The sequence below is a fragment of the Lepisosteus platostomus genome, chromosome 13 (assembly GCF_059453375.1).
Source record: "Lepisosteus platostomus isolate fLepPlt1 chromosome 13, fLepPlt1.hap1, whole genome shotgun sequence".
In the NCBI taxonomy this organism is placed as follows: domain Eukaryota; kingdom Metazoa; phylum Chordata; class Actinopteri; order Semionotiformes; family Lepisosteidae; genus Lepisosteus; species Lepisosteus platostomus.
The window spans coordinates 25,376,978-25,398,821 of NC_142623.1; the positions used below are offsets into that span (position 1 = coordinate 25,376,978).

A 21,844-nucleotide genomic window follows, 5' to 3' on the forward strand; every position below is an offset into this window, starting at 1 on the left:
CTAAATATAACAAAATATCTATGTTTATGTCTTTAGTGGTTTCATTAGTGACAAAGGCTAAACTTTCTTGGAAAAATGTATTTTATGTGTTGCAAAAAACTGACTGGCTTTAACAAAATATATTTACAAATCCTTTCGCCTGGCAATCTACCTGAATGCCCAACTATTTGAGAAGCTCTCAATGAAACCGTGTTTGCTATTAATTCATATAAGGCTCTCTGACAAAACTGCTGTTTTTTATGTGTGCTAATTTTCTGACTATCCCATCAAACCTTCATACTCATGCCAGAAATGCACCTGATTATTCACGCCCTCACTCTCTACCAAATCTTTTTTATGTTTCCATATTCTTTTTTAACACACACCTTTCTGTGATTTTTTTTGGTATGTCTAATCTTTTGCAAGTGTTCCTGCATCCCTCTTCTGCTCTATGTCTAGTCATGGCTTTTTTCTGTTGGCTTATTTCAAAGTAACACCTGCTCCATTTCTAAAACTTTTTGCTCATGTCCATTTTTGTATTGTTAAATTTATTGACACCTCTAGCACTATAACGTCCTAAATTTTCATTTGCCTCAATTTGTAGACTGAATTTTAGTTTAAGCCTTAAAAAGCTTATGTTTTCTCTATCTTTTGTTTCTTGTCCTACAACTGTTATTATTGATCACCAAATTATTGCACTTGACATGACTTCTTTCATTCACCCTTTCCTGAACCTCTATGACAAGCAGAGATAGTGCTGTCTCCAGTGCGATCTTTTGCAGCTGAAATTTCACTGTTTAAACGAATAAGAAATTCGATTGTTCATAAATCGATTAAAATGCATAATCTTTCCATGTGTAATGTCATTAGAAAGTTCAAGAAGCCCCTGCTTTGTACCACTTAGTCCGGATTGTGGTCCCCGACGACCACGCCGGTCTCCCCAGCCTCCACTTTTTTTAAAAGATAAACGCAAGATAAACAACTTTTTTTTTTCAAACCACTCCACAAATTTTCTCACATGCACGTATTCTCCAATATCATTACAACAAAACCATAAAGTTTGTTTCCACAGATGTGACACTATTGTGCAGTAAACCAATACATTTATGAACTAGCAGAACCCCAATAAAAACACCGGGCCAGCACAGCATGTCAATATCATACATTTTTACCAACAAAACCGCAAAAGCAAAAACCAGCAAAAAAAATATATATCCCATGTTTTACCTTATTCTGAAGCATGATATATATCCAAAGTAACCCAAACTAGTTTATCTTCAGACCTGGAGGCTACTGACCGTTATTGCCTGTGTTGTAAATAGTAGTAAATGTTTGAAGCAGGACCGCAGATCTGATTGGTAAAAAGCTCCGTCATTCATTGTATTTTCAGCCATTCAGAGCCCTTAGGGGTTAAGACTTCCTCTAGAAGCCTCCTGTTCCACCTGCCTTTTAGCTGTCAATCATTGACTCAGAAGGGGTAATCGATCAGTTTTTTTATCAGTTTCTTATCAGTGCTCCTTTTTTTCACACCAGAAGGCAACTCTGAGGTTTTTTTTCATTGCATAACAGCAGATAAAGGCTCTCTAGCAGTGTTTAAAGATTTTTATAGCAATTGCAATGGTTTTTATTCTTATTATTTTCAATATTTTTATGATTTTTTATTATAGGTGTGAAATTTCATTCCAGGTCCAATCTTCACAAAACATGATGTAGAATTTTTTCTAATTGATCAATTAGTCCCAGAGTTTTATCCAAGCTAGTAGTCACCTAGAACAAGGTTTTCAAATCATTCCCAGGCCTTTTTACATGCATATAGTTGAAAAATCTGACCTCTGAAGACCAAAAAAACTTTTTTGCCTGCTGTTTTTTTTTTGGGGGGGGGGTTCATATGTTTGTCTGCTGAGTGGACACATTAAGAAATATAAGCTTTTTGACTGTTCACACTCAAAGCCAAGGGTGTTAGCTTCAATTTAAGACCTGAACCAGGCTCCTGCTATGTTCTGCTGCTGAGATAGAACAAATGTTTAAGGGGAGGAAATTCAAGGCGGACATTGGCTAAATGTGTCACTGGGAATAACAGGTTAACGATGGTTTCAAATATAAAACTAACTGGTGAGAGTGCTATGTTTAATGATAATTAAAAGATTTCAAGTTAAAAGAAATGATTTACATTCCATTATTAAGTTTTAAAGGCAGACACGCTCAGTGCCATAAACACTGCGCTGCAGAACGGTGTCCTTAAGGCGCTGCCTCTTCTCTGACTGAGCTCAGTGGGTGGTGCACTTTCTCTTTAACCTGCTAATTCGTTTTACACCACGGGAAGACAGGAGAATGTGATTATACTGCATCTGTACAAAATGCGTGTTGCGTTTACAAAATTAAAGTGTTCCAAATATTTAATTAAAAAGTTAAAAAACACAGCTTACACAAATATTTTATTTGAATATAGAATATAGAAAATAGAATTTCGTGTTTTTAACTAAACCCGTTTTATGGGTTTTAAAATCATGCAATGTCTACAGTATTTGAGGCAAACACGTTATTGTTTCCTATTTTTTATTTTCTTTAAAATTAAAAGAATCAGTTACCCATTGTTGTAAAATGTAAATGTAAAATGTTACATTTTTATGTTTTTAAAAGACTTCAGAAGGCTTCAACTGATGCCTAAAAATACAGCATAATGCCTTCTCGTGTTATGAAGTCACTTGCACCTGGGATCTGCTTTATTCAAACTAAGGTTTCTAAAAATGCAACCACGTACAGAGGTTCCTAAATTAATATCATTTATGACCTCTAGACACATTATGCTCTTCATGCTCAGCTACAAAAATTTCCCTTTAGTTGTAAAATTCCATATCAATATTCAATATTAAGCGGATTTAAACATGCACAATAGAGAGATTAAATGAAGCAATATTTTCACTAACAACCAATGCACCACTAGTGCCGCCTGACAGTCATTTTGACCAGCCAATCACGTACTGCGGTGGATAACATAGAGAACTGTAGATAATTTTGCGCTGTACGGTGTTGTACCGTGCATTTTGAATGGCTGCATCTAGGCAGTGCTAGAGAATTGTGCTAGAGTGTTCTCAGAACGCCTACAATCCTACCCTAAACTTCCGAATGGTCAGAATTTACAGACAGCTATTTCTACATCAGGTCAGCTTTTCCATAAATGGTTAATTTGACGACAGGTTAAAAATTTCATTTCACACTGCAGTGTAATGGAAAATGAAATGCTTGTAGTTTGAATATAACTCATCCAAGCAGAGTAACACATTGGTGGTTCAGCAATAGAATTCTTGCCTGCCAAGTGAAAAGTCTGGGTTTGATTCCTAGCCAAAGCTTAAGCTGTACTTTTAACAAATTCCACAATGGGGTACCATAAATAATCTTTCTCTATCATAAAATACAATAAATAAATGTCTACTGTATTATAGTTTATATCAATACACATACATATTTATTTATTTTTCCCCAACATATTTATTGTTCCTGTTGTCTACATTGTGTGGTGTTGTCTGTTGTACTGTGTATGACCCGAGAGATCAGCACGACTAACAATTCCAATGTACGTGAACATATGACAACAAACTTTTCTACTACTACTCTACTCTACTACTATTCAAAATAACAAACTCAGGGATGTATCATCCCCACCCTTTGTAACAGACATAATGTTTGTTAATGAAGTAGGGAGCTGCATTGCACATGTAGGCTGCAAAGTTTTTCCTGTACTGTAGTTTTAAAACAAAGACTACATACTGTATGAACTAGGAAGAAAAAAGGGCAACAAAAAACATGTATAAAAATGAGAATTTAGATTTTAAATAAAACTAAAATGCTGTATACACCTAAAAAATAAATTAAAATTTCAGTTTAAAGACATCTTTAAATTATCTTTCTGTTTCCAAGGCACCTTAATATGTTTGGTCTGTTGGTGTGGAGGGTCATTCATGTTATTAGTTATTATTCAGAAAGTGTTTAACATGCCCAAAGGATGATTTGCGAAAGAAACTCTGGTCAAAGCTGGAACCACACCCGGACACTTTTGCATAATAGCACAGAATTCTACCACTGAGCCACCAATGCTGGCAGGGAGCAGCCAGCATCCAGATGTTGCCCCTGGCACCAAGCACTTTACAGCTGCTCAAGAAGGCCACCAATTTCTCAATAATAATAATGAATAATAAATCAAATTCCTCAACTCTTTCACTTGGTTTTATTTTGGAAACATTTTGACATGTTCATTTCAACTACAGTACATGTTGACGATTCTGTTGCAACAGACAATGAAACACTCATAATGTAGGACCAAGGTACGCTTTCGTAGAGTACAAATAAATATATTTCACACAATCTGTGCCTTTAAATCTTTGTTCACGTTTTAAAACTAAAGTATACACACTATGGAAAAATTAGTGTTTTTATAAAACAGCCCATTTAATCACTGATTGCCTTATGTTAAAGTGCGACAAACAATGAGGCAGGATACTGAAAATTCATCTCCATCCCCCATCACAGTTATATATTCCACATAACAAACACAGCGGAATGTAAAACCACCACTCCTTTATAACAAACAAAATGGTTGTTAAAGAAATACGAGTACAGAGCTGTGTTGCATAAATTGGCTGCGATGAAAAACGTAAAGGTTACGTAAAGGCAAAGAGACGAGACACAACATGTCTTCTCTATAACCCTTTAGCTTACAGCTCGTTCATGGTCATTCATTATTAATATTATTAATTGCATTTTAATTTGACTGCTTTTACAAGTATAAATCCCCCTGTCCATCTATTTTCTAACCATATTTTCTATGACAGTTAGGGGTGCAACCTACAATATTATGTTACATTTGTTACATTTTTGACAGTTTTCCGAATGTAACATAATGGAAACTGTGGTGAAAAACCTATTGAGCACAGAACATCTTTCCTCCTGTCAAAAGAATATTATAGTAGTTTATTGTTATCTGACTAAAAACAGAAAATACAGAAAGAGTTTCAAAAGTTAAAGAGAGGTTGAAACCAATGAGTTATTCTACATTATATGGTCAGGTGTTTTGAATAGTAATTTTCGCATCATGAACTTATGTAAGTTATGAAGTCACTTACACCTGGGATCTGCTTTATTTAAACTATTTCTAAAAATGCAACCAGGTACTAGATGTTTTTAAATAATAGTTGTGAAATTTTTCACAAATCATGTTCTTTAAAATGCCTGTGGTTTGAAAGCTCTGTGCCATTTGTTCACAAAGTTATTCTGAAACAGTATGTCTCGAAAATTGACATTTTAATAAGAAAGGAAGGTTGTGAAAACAGAGACAAATGACCCTGAACAAAATACAAACATTTTGAAATGTATTATTTATAAATTAATAGTTAATAATGATCAGAGATGTTATTATACTTTGGTTTTCAGTTTTTAATACCACTTTATTATTCTCAATCATCTATTTAATTTTAAAATATATGATTTCGTTTTAAGCTTGTTGTAAAGGCTTGTCTTAAATTGCCCCAATGGGATGAATAAAGTATTTTGATTTGAATTGAATTAAACCTGTTGAACTGATTTTGTACTCCCACCTATGACAGTATTCACGTTTGTTAAAGTTGTCAATTTGTGTTAAGTCCTCTGACCAGTAATACAGCTTGTGCAGTGAAGCATTGCAACTTGCCAATCACACAAAAGCTCGTTGGGTGCACTTTTACCCAATGAGGTCCAAGGGGGACAATGCCTGATCAGGTCACCTTTAAAAAGGCCTTAATTCAAAGCTTAGGTCACTGCAAGAAAAAGGCCACACAGTTTTCTGTGCATTCCATAATGTCTTGAATGTCACCAGAAGCAAGGAGTATGCTGGCACATGCCAGCATTGCCAGACAATATTGAGCAAGCTGCTCCACTGTGTCCCGACTGCAGAGAAGGTTTCAGCAGACCGGCAGGACAGATGACCAAGATCCGGTGGCCCTCTAGTGACCACACCAGAGCAGGACCAACGCATCAGACTGGTCCATCTGAGAGATTATTTCAGATCTGCCACCCGTACTGCTGCTGAAACTGCCAGCAGACAATGCTCGCATTGTGTGGTCCGTGGTCTCAACGAAATAACTATTAAAATAGATACCCATTGCCTTTAATTACAGCAGCACTTGAATCTATACACAGTGCCACTATCGTCTCTAAATTAGATTTACATGGAGCATATAATCTAATTTGTATCATGGAAGATGACGAATGGAAAACTGCTTTTATAACAACCCATGGACACTATGAATATCTGGTTATGGCTTTGCATATCCTTGGTTAACACTCCTGCAGTCTTTCAAAATTTTATGAACTATGTTTTTCGTGATGTCATACAGAAATGTGTGTTAGTTTATTTAGACGACATTCTAATTTTTTCTAAGTCTAATATCACTTTGTTCATGTTAGAGAGGTACTTTCACATCTTATTGCCAGCAGCCATATCACTCTGCAACTCACAACTAGCAACCCACTGAAGTTAAGCAGGAGACATCCTGGGAAAAACTAAGGTTGCTGCTAGAAGTGGTGTTAGTGGGGCCAGCAGGGGGCACTCACCCTGTGGTCCATGTTGGTCCTAATGCCCCAGTATAGTGATGGGGACACTATACTATAAACAGGCGCCGTCCTTCAGATGAGATATAAACTGAGGTCATGACTGTGGTCATTAAAAATCCCAGGGTGTTTCTTGAAAAGAGTAGGGGTGTAACCCCGGTGTCCTGCCCAAAATTTCCATTGGCATTTACCAATCATGGCTTCCTAATAACCTCCATCTATTAATTGGCTTTATTATTCTGCTCTCCTTCCCACTGATCACTGATGTGTGGTGGGCATTCTGGTGCACTATGGCTGCTGTCGCATCACCCCGGTGGGGATGCACATTGATGGTGGTGGAGGGGAATCCCCATTACCTGTAAAGCGCTTTGAGTGGAGTCTCCAGAAAAGTGCTATATAAGTGTAAGCAACTATTATTATTATTGAGAACAAATTATATGTTAAACTGGAAAAGTGTATTTTCATGTTTCCATGACTCATTTCCTAGGATATGTTCTTTCTCCTCAGGGGATCGAAATGGATCTGAGCAAGATAGTCGAGATCAAAGAATGGCCATCACTGAAGAATCTTAAACAAGTCCAGCATTTTCTGCGGCTTGCCAATTTTTATAAACGGTTCATCAGGGATTTCAGCTCGGATGTCACTCCCATAACTGCACTTACCCACAAGGGCCGGAAACAAGGCAAATGGACTCCCCAGGCGGAAACAGCCTTTATTAGTCTGAAACACCTTTTACAACAGCCCCACTACTACAGCACCCCGATCCTTCTTTACCCCTCGTTGTGGAGGTAGATGCGTCAGCCTATGAAGTGAGGGCAGTACTTTCTCAATGTCAGATAGAAGGTTATACTCCATCGACGAGCTTTATTTTCTAGAAAGCTTTCACCAGCTGAAATTAATTATGATGTAGGGAATCAGGAACTTCTTGCTGTCAAACTAGCTCTCAAAGAGTGGAGACACTGGCTAGAGGGGGCTCAGCACCATTTTGTTATATACTGTACAGTATACTGACCATAAAAACCTGGAATATCTACAGTCTGTGAAACAACTAAATTCTCGCCAAAGCCAGATGGTCCTTATTTTTTTCCTGTTTTTATTTTTTCATTACATATTACATCTATCTATTACATTTATTACATCTGGTTCCAAGAATGTCAAGGCTGAATGCTCATCCTCATCTATATGACCCATCTGAAATAGAAAAGGATAAAGACCCTATTATCCCGTCTAATAGGTTTATACAGTAGCAGTTATTGGATGGAACATCAAAGAAGAGGTCAGGCATGCTTTGTTTGTCCACCTGATTCCTCCACAATGTCCTCCTGACAAACTCTTTATTGTCAATCTGGTCAGATCTGCAGTCCTCCATTGGGGTCATGATTCCTGCTTTGCTGGACACCCCGGAATCCAAAGAACCCTCAAAATAATTTCCAGAGACTTCTGGTGGCCTACCTTAAAAGAGGATACTACAAAATATGCCCCATATGTGCCCAAGTCAAATCTCCCAGCCAGAAGACTACTGGTCTCTTACACCCTTTACCCATTCCTGAACATCCGTGGTCCCATATCTTGGTGGATTTTATTAAAGATCTCCCAGAGAGTCAGGGATCTGCTACCATATTAGTCATCATGAATTGATTCTCTAAATCTGATTCTTTCATCCTTCTCACCTCACTTCCTTTGGCTTAAAAACTGGCAGATCTCTTTATCCAACATGTTTTTAGACTTCATGGCTTCCCTAAGGACTGTCTCAGACCAGGGTCCACAATTTATCTTTAGGTTTTGGAAAGTGTTTTATAAATCCCTTGGAGCCTCTGTTTCTTTGACTTCGGCATATCACCCAGAAGCTGATGGCCAGGTGGAGCGAATTAATCAAGATTTACAAACCTTCCTTCAAGCTTACATCTCTTCCACACACGATGAGTGGGCCTTTTACTTCCATGGGCTGAGTATGCCTATAACTCCTTAACATCTTCAGCTACCAACCATCCTTAATTTCAGACTCACCTCCGACAAGCTCATACAGCCAATAGACTTCGTCAAGCATGCCCCACGTATGGCGAGGACAAATGGTGTGGCTCTCTACCCAATATATCCCACTGAGGCAGTCTTCTCATAAACTAGGTCCCAGTTACATTGGTCCTTTCCTTATCTTGGCCCAAATAACACCTGTTACTTACCGTCTAGCTTTACACCCTACTCTTAGACTTCATCCTACTTTTCATGTTTCCTTGCTTAAGCCATTTCATCATTCTCCCCTTTCATCAACCTTGACCTCCCCCACCTTGAATCATAGATGGAATTCCTGCTTACACTGTTAATAAGATTCTGGACACTCTCTGGCATCGCAGCTCTCTGCAATACCTGGTTGACTGGAAGGGTTACTGCCCAGAAGAATGGGTACCCTAAAGGACATCCCAGACCCAACCCTCATTCGGGACTTTCATCGGGATTTTCCTCAAAATCCCTCTAGGGCGTCAGGAACCATTTCTCGGGGGAGTAATCTTACAGCCTCAGCTTCACGCAATCCCTCCGCAGTTACCTTAAGAAGCCATAGACCTCGCCAAAAAAGATAACCAATCACCTTACATGTTCAGCACCAAACCTTCAGCTTTACCATATTTTAGGAACTTCTGGCACTACACTCACTACTCAGTATTGTGTATTCCTATTCAGAGCTACCTCCTGCAATTCTGGTTTGTGTTCTATACTTTGGTTTTTCAGGCTTTTGACTTAGCATCTTTAAATTACGATTTGTGGATTTCAGCCCCTGGTTTTGGTGTCTGTATAACTCACCTGTTTTTGTTACATTAACTCCTTGGCTTGACTTTTGACTATAGTTTGTGAATTCCAGCTTTCAACCACCACTTTGGTAAATTCTCCAAACTTTTCCCCAGGAATTTCTCTTTTTGGAACTCTGCCCAGGATCTTCTTAACTATAAACAACACGCTCCCACAACAGAGCATAACACGCTATTAAGAGTATGGTTATGTGTGGTACTCAGCAGCTTGTTGTCTGACCGGAAGACATTACAAGAGATGATCAGGTCACCCCAGTCCATCACTGGAGTACTTCTCCTTCTTTTGTGGAAATGTTTACAATTTGCTGTATCAGGAAGGTTGGAAGTATTGCTAAGGACAACAATCATCCTTGTTTCTCACTTTACTCCCCCCTTCCTTCTGGTAAGCGTTATAGGAGCATAACAAGCTGTCAGATTACTGAACTCTACCCCTACCACAGACTCACACTGATGTTTTTTTCTCACACTGCTTGTCTGACTTTTTTTGTCAGTTGTATGTTATTTAACTTGTTGTTGCTGCTGTTTTGTGTTCATGTTTTTTTGGTGATTTCCTTTAACGTCTTTGTATTGGAGCATACATGCAAATAAGCATTTTATTGCACTTGTGCATATGACAAATAAACTGAACTGAACTGAAAAAGTTAGAAAGTTCAGTGAGAAATTTGTATGAGTCACTAATATCTCAGTCACTCCACAAAAGGTGGTTACATGGAAGAAAAAAATAACATCTCAAATTCCACACAATTTGCATCAATGCACTTACATTATACTGAATATAAATTTAGAAAATCTTAATTCAAAGCTTATCTGACACAAAACTAACTAGTTAATATTGCTCCCAAATGTTGTGCAAATCTGGTTGAGACTTGCCCCAAAAATGTATTTGCAAAAGTGCTTCCTCCAAATATCAAGTTCACAAGTCAGAATATTTATGCAATTAACTTGTTTCAGTTTTTTTCTGACATTTACTGTAACAGATCAGAACACTTAGAAATCTTCAGTTTGAGCATTTATGTTTTGAAATAAAATATTAATTTAATAGATCTCTTTTTATGCATTTAAAACAAGCTGACAGTAACTCACAAGTTTACATACTGTAGGTGACTCTCCCACAAAGAAATGTTTAAATGAAACATGCTGTTTCTGATTACCAGTCCCCTCTGAGAACATTTGAAAATTTAAAAACATACTTCTGGACATGCTACAGTTTCTCACTGTGAATATAAATACTTAAGTGGCCGCCCCTATATCCTACTTAATGTAAACAATGAAAACACAGAACAGAGTTGGTGCAGTAACTTTGGGAAATGTTGTGCTTGTTGTGCTTATTTTAATTCAAGTGTTATCTGTATAAAGGTCACTTGCGCATTTGCATTTATGGTGTGCTGCATCTGTAAAGCTGCATTTATGGTTCTGGCTTGTTTATTTGATGCCAGTGGAAACAGGAAGTTTAAATATACTTATCTTCTCTATAAAGATAGGTCGATAATAACACTGAGCATTAAAAGAAACATATTACTTTCAGTCTAAATTGTAAAACCTTGGGGTGATATTCGATTCCGTCTTAACATTCGACCCACATGTGCAGCATATTATCAAAACATCTTTTTTTCACCTCTAACATATCGCTAGACTATGCCCTATGTTATAACTAACTGTGTCTGAAAAGCTGATCAACACATTTATGTTCTCTCGATTTGACTACTATAATGCTCTACTCACTGGGGTATCTGGAAGTACAGTATGTCCAAAATTATGCAGCCAGAATCTTGACCAAGTCTAGTGCAAGTGTTCACATTACTCCTATCCTGGAGTCTTTGCATTGGCATTCCTGTCAAATTCAGTGTGGACTTCAGTACCTGTCTGAACTATTATCGCCCTACTCCCTACCTCACAACCTTCGCTCTTCTAATTCTGGTCTCCTAACTGTCCCCCAAGCCCGTCTACATTGTATGGGTGACAAGGCCTTCTCCTGTTATGCCCCCAAGCTCTGGAACTCTCTGCCCAAAGATATCAGAGAGTCACCTTCTCTAAACTCCTTCAAATCCAGACCTAAAACCTTCTTCTTTAGAAGAGCCTTTACTTAACTGGTTCAATTCTTTACTCCTCTGCTTCAACTTTTCTTAGTACCACCATCCACGGTATCTTCTGTATATTGTAATTGTTTTTTTCTTGTGTATTCTTTTAATTTATTGTTGTTGTCATTCTGTAAAGCGCTTTGAGAAGCTACCTTTAATGGCACTATATTAAATAAAATATATTATTATTACTTTATATATGTGTATACAGTATTTTATAGAAACATAAGGTATATACAGTAGATTTAGGATATTGATTGACATTTTTAGCGTTTTTGTAAATGAATCATTCAAGACCGAGTGTGATACAACTGATTGACTTTGATGCTTATGCAATAAATTTTCTCATTAGTCATAAAGCTGATTGAACCGAGGTGGTGACTGATCAGGCCCATTTGCCCAGCTTATCAAGGAAACAAATTCTTTGTGCCATAAGACGTTGTTAAACAAAAGCTCTGAAGGAGGTTGAATTCTAAACGTGTATTTCTGATATTCTACTTATAAACACTTACAGGCTGCCCACATCTCTATGCTATATTTTCTAGCTTCTCTCCGTCCACCCCTTGCAGCATCTGTTCTGGTTCATTCTTCATAAATTAGGTGCGTTTTGAGAGCTCTTATGTTTAGTTCTTCTCAGCCAGGAGAGTTGTTGCCCACGTAATGTATACTGTCTCTTTAAGTCTCTTTGGCTTGTTTTGTCATAATTAGAATGTGACCAACCTACTGAAGAATATATTGTAGGCATGTGGTGTTAGGCATTTGGGGTGCCAACATATATCAATGATAAGTTATTGAGGCATTTGGAAATAGTTGCTCAGTATAATATTATATTTAAATATTTTTTAAAGGTTTTTAATACTCATTTTTAGTGAACAATCAAAAAGCAATTTCTGAATACTGTGATGTAATGCAGGGTGTGATAGTTAGGGGTGCAAAGCCTCTAGCTGTAGGACTGTGTAGCATAGCAGTCAATTTATATCAGAAGGCAGGAGGTTGCAGTTTCTGTGAGAAAGACAGCACGCTAGTGGAGAAAATGTATTGGGTTGTGTATTTACAATAAGTGCAATAGTGAAAATACCCCAGAGTGTTTATGATTATCACAGAAGGGACAACTTAAGAGCAACAATTCTGTTGAATTTAAAAACACAGCCTGTTCTCATTATGGGCTGCCTGAAATGTCCTGTTTAATTATGAGCTGATGAAGTGAGTGAATACAGAGTGTAGGGGAGTGGTAGAGGAGCCCACACCCTGGCAACACGAGATATCAAGAGGCTATATAGATATGTGGTGAAGACAGTGTGGTTGGAGGTGCAGATGTAAAATGTACATTTTGTGATTGTAAATTGTGATATAAAATGTGATTTTTTTAAAAGTGTGAGAACCAGGGAGTAGGGGTGTAGTAAAGGGGCCTTTACCCTGCATGTGATGTACAGGGTGGCAGAAGGGTACTGACCTCTTGTTGTAGGCGTGTGGAAGAGATGGGATTGTGAGGGTCAACACCTACACTGATGTTAGTATGTCAATTAATAAATATGCAATTCAAATTGTGTGATATCAATCAATTGTTTAATTGTTTGAAAATAAATCAAGATTAATAGGTCAACTATTGTTGAGGTAATCATTTTTCTCTGAGGAAAACAGATACACGTACAGTATACAGACACAAATGAAAAGTACAATTTTACCAAGGCAGTGCTAAATATTGGTAAATTTAAATTGAAACATCAAATTAGCAACCTGTTAAGGAACCTTTAAACATTATTAACTCATATGCACTAAGTATAGGGTATTATTGAACATGATTATCATGATATACAGTAAATTTGTTTAATCCATGTAAGCAGAAAAAAGATTGCAGCTAAATAAACAGATATCAGAGAAGTCCAAACATCACAACTCTACAGTTGTTTATCATTAATGTGTACTGTACTTTTTTATTTCATTTGCTATAACCTGTAAAGTTTAATGTACCGCTCCATTGTGATAGACTTTAAAACATTTTAATATAATAATATTTTACTTGGGTGTTATTCATGTTTTAATTGTACATCAAATAATATATTTTGTGATGAATTATATTAAAGTGATTATATGCTTATTTAGCTTAGTTTTCAAATTATCATTAGCTAATTTCATTGGATCTATGTAAAGGACAATAGAAATAATTATTAATTATACTTTATGTATAACTAAACAGGTAACACCATAATTTTAAAGTATATACACATACAATATAAAGGAATAACATTTTACACGAATAACTTTACTATTAAAGGAAATGAAATTTGGGAGGGATGACAACAATCAAACCACTTTCATCCCAACTATTCTTAATCATAACAATTTCCAATATCACTTTTCAAAGCCATTTACAAATTCAAATTTCAGACACAAATCCCTCTCTTTTTACATTTCTTCTCATACATCCAGCCCATCTCTGCCTTTGCATCTACCGCTTGGTTCACCCCTCACTTTGCATGAGGGTCTTAGCCTCCTTGTCCTCTGGCCAAGCCAAGCTTGTTAAGCAAACTCACTATTCTTACTGTATAAACATCCTCAAACACATCAAACTTATTTTACATGTAAAATGAACTTAAACTCATCTATTTGAAACTAAAGATAAAAACTGATATCACAACTTTGTATAAAACAAAGAAAAATAAAATTGTCAGAAGACAGAGGCTTTCATGAATGAAGATGCTCACATTACTACTGTCACATGACTTGTAAACTAGACAAATCTTGATCAAAATATTCCACTAAAAATGATAAATTGTGATTGGGAAAATTTGCTTACCTAAAAACAAAGGAAATTGGCCAACTGTCATTTTGACCATTTGCATCACTCTCCAGAGTCTGTCCTGGTCTTTTCATGCACTGAAAGTGAAAAGAGTTGTACAACAGTTCTACAGTGGTTTTCATAACAGCACCAAAGTGGTTTTTCATGCAAATCTTTCACACGGTAGCTAGGCTTTTATCTGCACATATTTATGCATAAAACAAACTATCAAAATCATCAGGTGGGTAGCTGAATCAGCATGCATAGGCTGCAAAGGAGCAAGTAATAGGTTTATTCCATGCTGAAAAGAGAGGAAAAAAAGCATAAGGTTTCAGCCATGGAGCCTTCTTCAGGTTGACACCTGAAGAAGGCTCCACGGTCAAAACATTGTGTTTTCTTTCTTCTCTTTTCAGCATGGAATAAACCTATTACTTGTTCCTTATCAAAATCATCTAATGATATCATGTTATATCAACAAATGAAAAAGGTTTCATGATACTACCTGTGATAACAGAAAATAAGAACATGGAATCAATATTATACACTATATTGTATTTGATTTAATAATTAATATCAGTGTGGAAAAAAGGTTTCAAAGTGAATCCTCTATATGTGAAACCTTTGAGTAATATGTATCTCCAATCATGTCCCACAGCTGATGTTAAACCAAAGGACGTTACCTAATGGCATGTTATAAATGATTAGTTTTCTTATTATTATGTTTTTGGGGCAGCCATTTGTGCAAAGGTTTTAAACTACTTGTATTAAGAGTATGTTTACACTAGTTATACTAGCTAGTTTATCCTCTTATCCCTGAATGAAGACATCTTCAAACAGATGTTTTTGAGTCGCTCAATGCTGACTGAAAAGAATGAGGAATTCTGTTATTTCACAGACAATAAAAAAACTAACTAAATAAATGAGTTCACAATAAAGGAGTACAGGTTTATGAACAAGAGTCATCACTGGATTATCCTAAAAAATGAAGGGGTCACGTGCAGGCTTGAGGTGATAGTAGGAGTAAACACAGGTTCTGATAAACGGTGGGGATTTCTAAAGGAATGGTGTGAAGGTACTATAAAAATAAATAAGCTTTATATTATAAAGTGCCTGTAAAGGTGGCTTCTGAAAGTACTTTATAGAATGACAACAACAATAATGAAAATACACAATGAGAGGAGACAGTAGATGGGGTTACTGAATTCAGTAGGAGCAGAGGAGTAAATAACAGAACCAGTCAAGTAAAGGCTAAGAAGATGGTTTAGAGTCTAGATTTGAAAGAGTTTAGGGAAGGTGACTCTCTGATGTCCTTAGGGATAGAGTTCCAGAGCTTTGGGGTATAACAGAAGAAGACGGAACAGATATGAGACCAGAATTAGAAGAGCAAAGGTTGCAAGGTGGGGAGTAAGATTATAGTAGCTAAGACAGGTACAGAGTTGCTAACCCATGTGGAGATTTATAGGTGAGCATGAGGATTTTGAAGTCAACTCAAAACCTGAGATGAAGCTAGTGCAAGGACTCTAAGATAGGAATAATGTGATCACTTGCACTACACCTGGTCAGAATTCTTGCTGCAAATTTTGTTATAGAATGATGTTTTTATAGCAAGCAATGTCAGGCCTGAACCAAATATCACCCAAATATCCACAGATAGGTTATAGCATTGGCTTTATAAGGTTGATAGGGGTGCCAATAATCATGACTTCAATCTTGTCAGTTTAGATGAGGGAAATCATCCATGTTTTTATGTTGGAGATGTAAAGGTAATTAGAACAGAAAACAACCACATCAGCGTCAGGTTTGGTATGGATGTAGATTTGAGTATCGGCACCATATAAGTGATAGTTAAGGTCATGTGATATTAAAAGCTGACCAAGTGGAAACATGTAAATGCTGAGAAATAGGGGGCCCCGTATCAAGCCTTGAGGAACACCATACTTAACGAGTCCAATTTCAGACCTAAATCCACCAAGTGACAGCGATACTGTAAGTAAGGTAAGACATTTAAGAGCAGTGTTATAAACTCCAAACACAGTCTCAAGACAAGAAAGTAAGATATCATGGTTAACAGTGTTGAACGTACCACTGAGACCAAAAAGAATGAGGATGGAAGGACAACCAGAATCAGAAGCCATTAGAAGATTGTTAGTGACTTTGACCAGGGCAGTGTCTGTGCTGTGAAGTTTTCAGAAGACAGATTTGAGGGGTTTGAAAAGGTTATTTGCAATGAGGTGATTAACTGAATTATAAAAGCACATTCTAGAAATTTTGCAAGAAAGGGTAAGTTGGAAAAGGGGCAAAAATTGTTTAGATTGTCCAGAGCCATGGTTGGCTTTTTTGGCATGGGAAAATGGCAGTAGTTTTGAGAACTGTTGGTACAACACCAGTACTTAAGGATTCATTTATTATACTGAGGACAATGGGGCAGGGAAAAGTGAAAAAGGATTGAAATAAAGTGCTAGGAATGGGAACCAGTTTACTGATGAATGCAAAGTCAAGAAGAGAGGAGTTGGAAAGAAGGGAACCTGTAAAGTTAGGCAAGCAGGAAGGAGGTGTGGAAATGACATGAGTTGTGTATACTGTATATGTGTTTGTGTCTGTTATATAATGTTATCAATCCATCTATTTTCTAACCATTTCCTTCTATTTCAGAGTTGTTCGGGAGCTAGAGCAAGAAATACGTACAAGGCAGGATACACACTGAATGCCAGTTCATCGTGGTGCAGACACACAGACACACTTCCACCTAAGGCCAATTTTTTTCCCAGATGTGAATTACCTTACCAGTATGTGTTTGGTCTGTGGTAGAAAATCAAAACATCCAGAGGAAACCCACACAAACATAGTGAGAACACGCAAATACTGTAGCACTCCAGGACCATAACTGAACCCAGGGCTCCAAAACAACGCTAACCACCACACCACCATGATGCCCATGGAATGTTTATCTGTATCATTTGGAAGTTTTCTTTTAGTTTCTGTGTGTGTGTTTGGATGCAAAATACATTTTTGAGAAGTCACGTAATAAAGCAATCTCATTCATTAGAACAAAGCATAAACACAAAAAGGAAGTTGTGGAAAAAATCAATAAAGCTTTATGTGCAAGCTAATTACTTTGCATGAATACATTTTTTACATATACACAAACACATTTAGTGTTATTTTTGGGTTAACTGCAAAAATGATCAACTAGAGATTTAATACTTTCCCTGTCTTGGAAAATGAGGTTAAAAAAAAACAAAAGTGACCATAACAGGAAATATTGTATACACATTTATGACTACAAAACTCTGAATTTCATTTGAATTGCAAATTCTACTAGTGATGTGACCATTAAAAAAATGTTTGCCCTGCATGAGAAAGGAGGTGAGGTATTACACACCTCAATTTCTGCGGCTCCTGATCATGTTAGCAGCTTACAGTTCATCTGTCTAGTAGATGCTGGAATGAACTATTCTCAATTTCAGACCATGTGTGGTAATGCAGTATATTTATCTTTATTTATTAGTAATATTTTTCTTAAGGAAATGATTAGGTTCCTTAACTGTTATTATCAACCAGTCTATGTTATCTTAACTAAAGTTAAGGAGAAGGTCAAACCATAATCTCTCCAACTTCAGCTCTCCTGTGTATAAATACAGTGCATTCCAAATGTACCATTTCAACAGTCTTCCATTTTGTTGAATAACAAAAGATGTATACACATTTTTAAAGATAATGTTTTAGTGAAATCATGAATCCTGAAACTTAACAAGTTTATTTCTGAAGTTAAATATAAAAAAAAAACAGTGTTAAAAATAAAACAAATTTAGTGCCTCATCCTCCGAGTAAATGTTTGGTTGAAGCATAATGGGCAGCAATTACAGCTTGAGACTTTTTGGGTACTATATTTGCACATAAGCAAATATGTGCCTTTTTAAACATGGTGGTGCTTTTCTCAAACACTGAATTCACACCTTCAGTTTTCACATTTGCAGCAGTTTCCTAGCAAATTCTTCACAAACATAAATGAAATTCCATCATCTATGTCCTTACAGTCAGGTAATTGAGACAAAAACATAACAAATTCTAATCACACCTGTACTCTACATTAATAAGGGTTTGAGCCAAAATACTAAACTTGTTATCATTCACTTTAGCCCATGTGATATGCCTAATCAATTATTAAAATTGATGAGTATTGTGAATTCCTGAATTGTACATAGTTTATGGTGCATGCTGTTGCTTAGTGGCAGAAAAATACAGAGGCCACAATCTGTCCCCTGAATACTTTTTTAAACATTTTTGTGCATGCTGTTGCCGGCAAGCAAAGAGGTTTCCTCACCAGTTTGGATTTTTAGTATCAAATTTAAGGAGTTGAGCTTTCAGCATTAACAAATGTATTGGGCAATTGATCCCATACACTCACAACTCCATATGTTAACATGGAGTTGTGAGTGTATGGGATAAATTACCCAATTAATATTCAATTCAATTTATTTTTAAATAGCACCTTTCACAACAAGGTTGCTCCAAGGCACTTAACAATGCAAAACAAGTCCAAAGCACTATTCCCTTTATTTTAATTTGTGAATTTCTCTATTAATTTGCAAAGGCTTTGGGTGACATGTTCAGTGATCAGTATTGTAGTGTTTAATGAGAGAGCAGGAATATGAGGGTAAGGAGAACAAAATAAAAATAATCTGAGAATGGGTAGGAAAAAATAGAAAAGTGTTTCAAGGTTATATATACAGTATATTATTAGTAACTATTGTCCTTGTTTTATTTCATCACACAGTTCCCGTTATTTTTGTCAGCAGTTTATAACATAAAGGCAAATATGTACTCATGCTGCCCCACCCCCAACTTACTTTTTGGGAGTACTTCTTGGAATTTGCTCTTATTCTATTTGTAGTTTTGACTATAGAGCAATAACATATAATCAATGCAAATAATATGCAAAACCAATCTTTACACTGTGTGGAAATACTGGAGCAATAAGATACATAACTTTTTTTTATTTTATTTTTAGATATACCAATATTCAGGTAAATATTTTTCAAAATATATTTGACATTTGTAGAACTATAGTAATATTTATACCAGATTATGTGCACATAATCTCAGATTCTAGTCTTTAAATGTTCACAACAAGAGTGAATGAGTTATTTGACCTCTCACGTACCCCTATAGCAGGAAGGCTATTATCCCACTAAGAATTAAGTGTTTAGAAAAGCATAATAATCTTTTACTTGTTTGGAATGGAAAAACAGTCTGACACTGTTCATTGTAGATGTTGGTTACATAGAATGATAATTTTATAAATTTTAAATTTTAGATGTTTCTTAGCTTCCAGGTTTCCTTTAATTGGAAGATATTCTCCTTGTGACAAATGGTTCTGTTGATCTGAATTTAAAGGAGATCAAAATGCAAGTCAACTTATGCAAGTCACAGTTGAACATATCTCACACTCAGAATTGCTAAAACCTTATCTTTTTCACGTTGGCCTCCTCCATGCCAGGACAGGAGTTGCTTTCTCACCTCCTTTCAAACAATCAGATCTCCTACCTTAAATTCATTCTCAATGGAAAAAAAAACATCTCTCTGCACCTGCCAAGTTGTCTGCTCTTTTCTTCCAGTCCTCCTGATCAGCTCTCCAAAGACCTCTGGAAAATGTGTAGTCACCTCCCCTGTCACTTAACCATTTTTGTCTGGATTTCTGGTTGAACATCTACAGTCTGCAACTAGTTCAAAACTATCTTCTTTGTTTCATCTCTCCCCTTTCTGCAATACTTATTTTACACTGTACCCCAAACTTCACTAATTTCTTCAATGCCCTAAATGGTGCAAGTGCATGGCATTCGTTTGCACTGGGTTCAGGCGTCTCATTTGCATCCCTCACATCCCCAATGCTTTGTTGGCCCAGGTTTCTTACCCTTTTAACTTCCCTCCATTGGCGTCCAACTGGTGTAGTCTGCCCTCATTTACTTACCCAAGCATCTACCCAGGAACATAGCTGATATTTCTCCTTCAGTAGGGTTCTTCACGGAATCCTTTTCATCAATTTGGGCAATTTGCAGCTGGCTGTAATTTTATGACCCATTCCATCTGAAGTAAGAGACAAGATGTTAAAAGGGTTAATAACTTAAGTCAGTTCTGCCTGAAAATTAGACTTCTAAGCAACAGGGGTTTATGGCAGGAAAGGGGGTTAACTGATAAGGATTCCAGATGCGAGCAAGGAACCCCCTGGGGGCATAATCTTAAACTGACCATTTGGCCAGGGCCTCTGAACTGGCCAAATACCATGACCCCCCCCTTACCATAACATCGAATGACGTCTGAAGCAGCAAGCAAGGACTATATAACCTAAAAGTTTGTACTGGCACATCGAACAATACTTCGGTTTTGTTGTTTCTTGCGGGAAACAAGACTTTGGCTTTATTGTTCCTTGCATGCAATAAACTCATCTGTTTTACTTCATCTCGGGATCAAGAACCTTATTCTTTCTGTTACAACACATCTAACTTCCAAAACTGTGAATTTCACCTCGGGCTACTTTTTCCAGGTTACAAAAGTTTCTTACACAGCCCACTAAAAAGCGTCCATCTTAAGCAAGCTAAAGTCTGGCAGTTGTATTGCCACCTGTTCACTGACTTACATTCCACTATCATTCTCCATCCATGTTCTTTAGAAATATTGCATAATCCACCTGATATACTGATGCAGCCACTTAGAGTGCAAAACATCTCAAAATGTTGTGGTAAAGTGATTTTGCCATACTGCTGTGTGGTCAGTCACACAGTCAAACACATTTTCAATGGCCAAAGAATATCAATAGGTTGCACCTGGTATTAGATATTAGTGAAAACATTAGATTCAATTACTTTGTTTATTATGGAATATTAATTTGGAATAATGTAACTAGAGGGAAAATTTGGTAGCCTAAAATAAAAACAATTTTCTGAATGTCATAATAATTTATTTATATAAATATATGAAGATTTGTATAGCTGGCAGTGGTAGCTGAAAATAAAAAATAAACACAACAGTATTCCACCTTCTTCATCAACATTTTCTTTATCACAACTCTCTCACTTGCTGTGGATATTTTGGGAAATAACTAATGTTTTTTATAAACATTTCCGATAAATACTTGAAAACCGAAGAAATAAACAACATTTACTTGAACAAAAATTTATTTTAGTTATATAAGTACTTGTATGATGTATTTATTATCCCTCGGGAGGGGGATCAGAATACCTCCTGGGTATCCCTGCCTGTCGTAAGAGGCGACTAAAAGGGTTGTGTCAGGAAGGGCATCCGACGTAAAACCATCTTGCCAAAACCATGGTTGCAAAGAACACAAAGCACATACCGGATCGGCCGGGGCCCGGGTTAACAACGTCCGCCATTAGTGCTGTGTCCCAACAGGGTACTAATGGAAATTATGCTACTGTGGGGAAAACTGTAGAGTGGGGGCTACAGAAAAGAAACAAGGTGAAGGGGCCTGGAAGGAATGTTAAGTCAATGAGAGTGGGGAGTTGGAATGTTAGCACCATGACAGGGAGAGGGAGAGAATTGGTTGAAACTATGGCAAGGAGAAAAGTGGAGATCTTGTGTGTGCAAGAAACCAAGTGGAAAGGAAA

At 36.8% G+C, this 21,844-nt stretch overlaps 1 protein-coding gene across 1 annotated transcript in view; it reads right to left on the bottom strand.

Annotated features, from left to right (window-relative positions):
- The window catches only part of LOC148650239 (uncharacterized), a 34,598-nt gene extending 13,754 nt beyond the window's left edge, over positions 1 to 20,844 (bottom strand). Inside the window, exons 1-2 of the mRNA XM_088603833.1 lie at positions 20,191 to 20,844; positions 14,238 to 14,317 (exon numbers count right to left, since the gene is read on the bottom strand). The gene's annotated coding sequence lies outside the window, so the exon portion shown is untranslated. The remainder of the gene's footprint in view (positions 1 to 14,237; positions 14,318 to 20,190) is intronic.
- Positions 20,845 to 21,844: the final 1,000 nt, after the last annotated feature.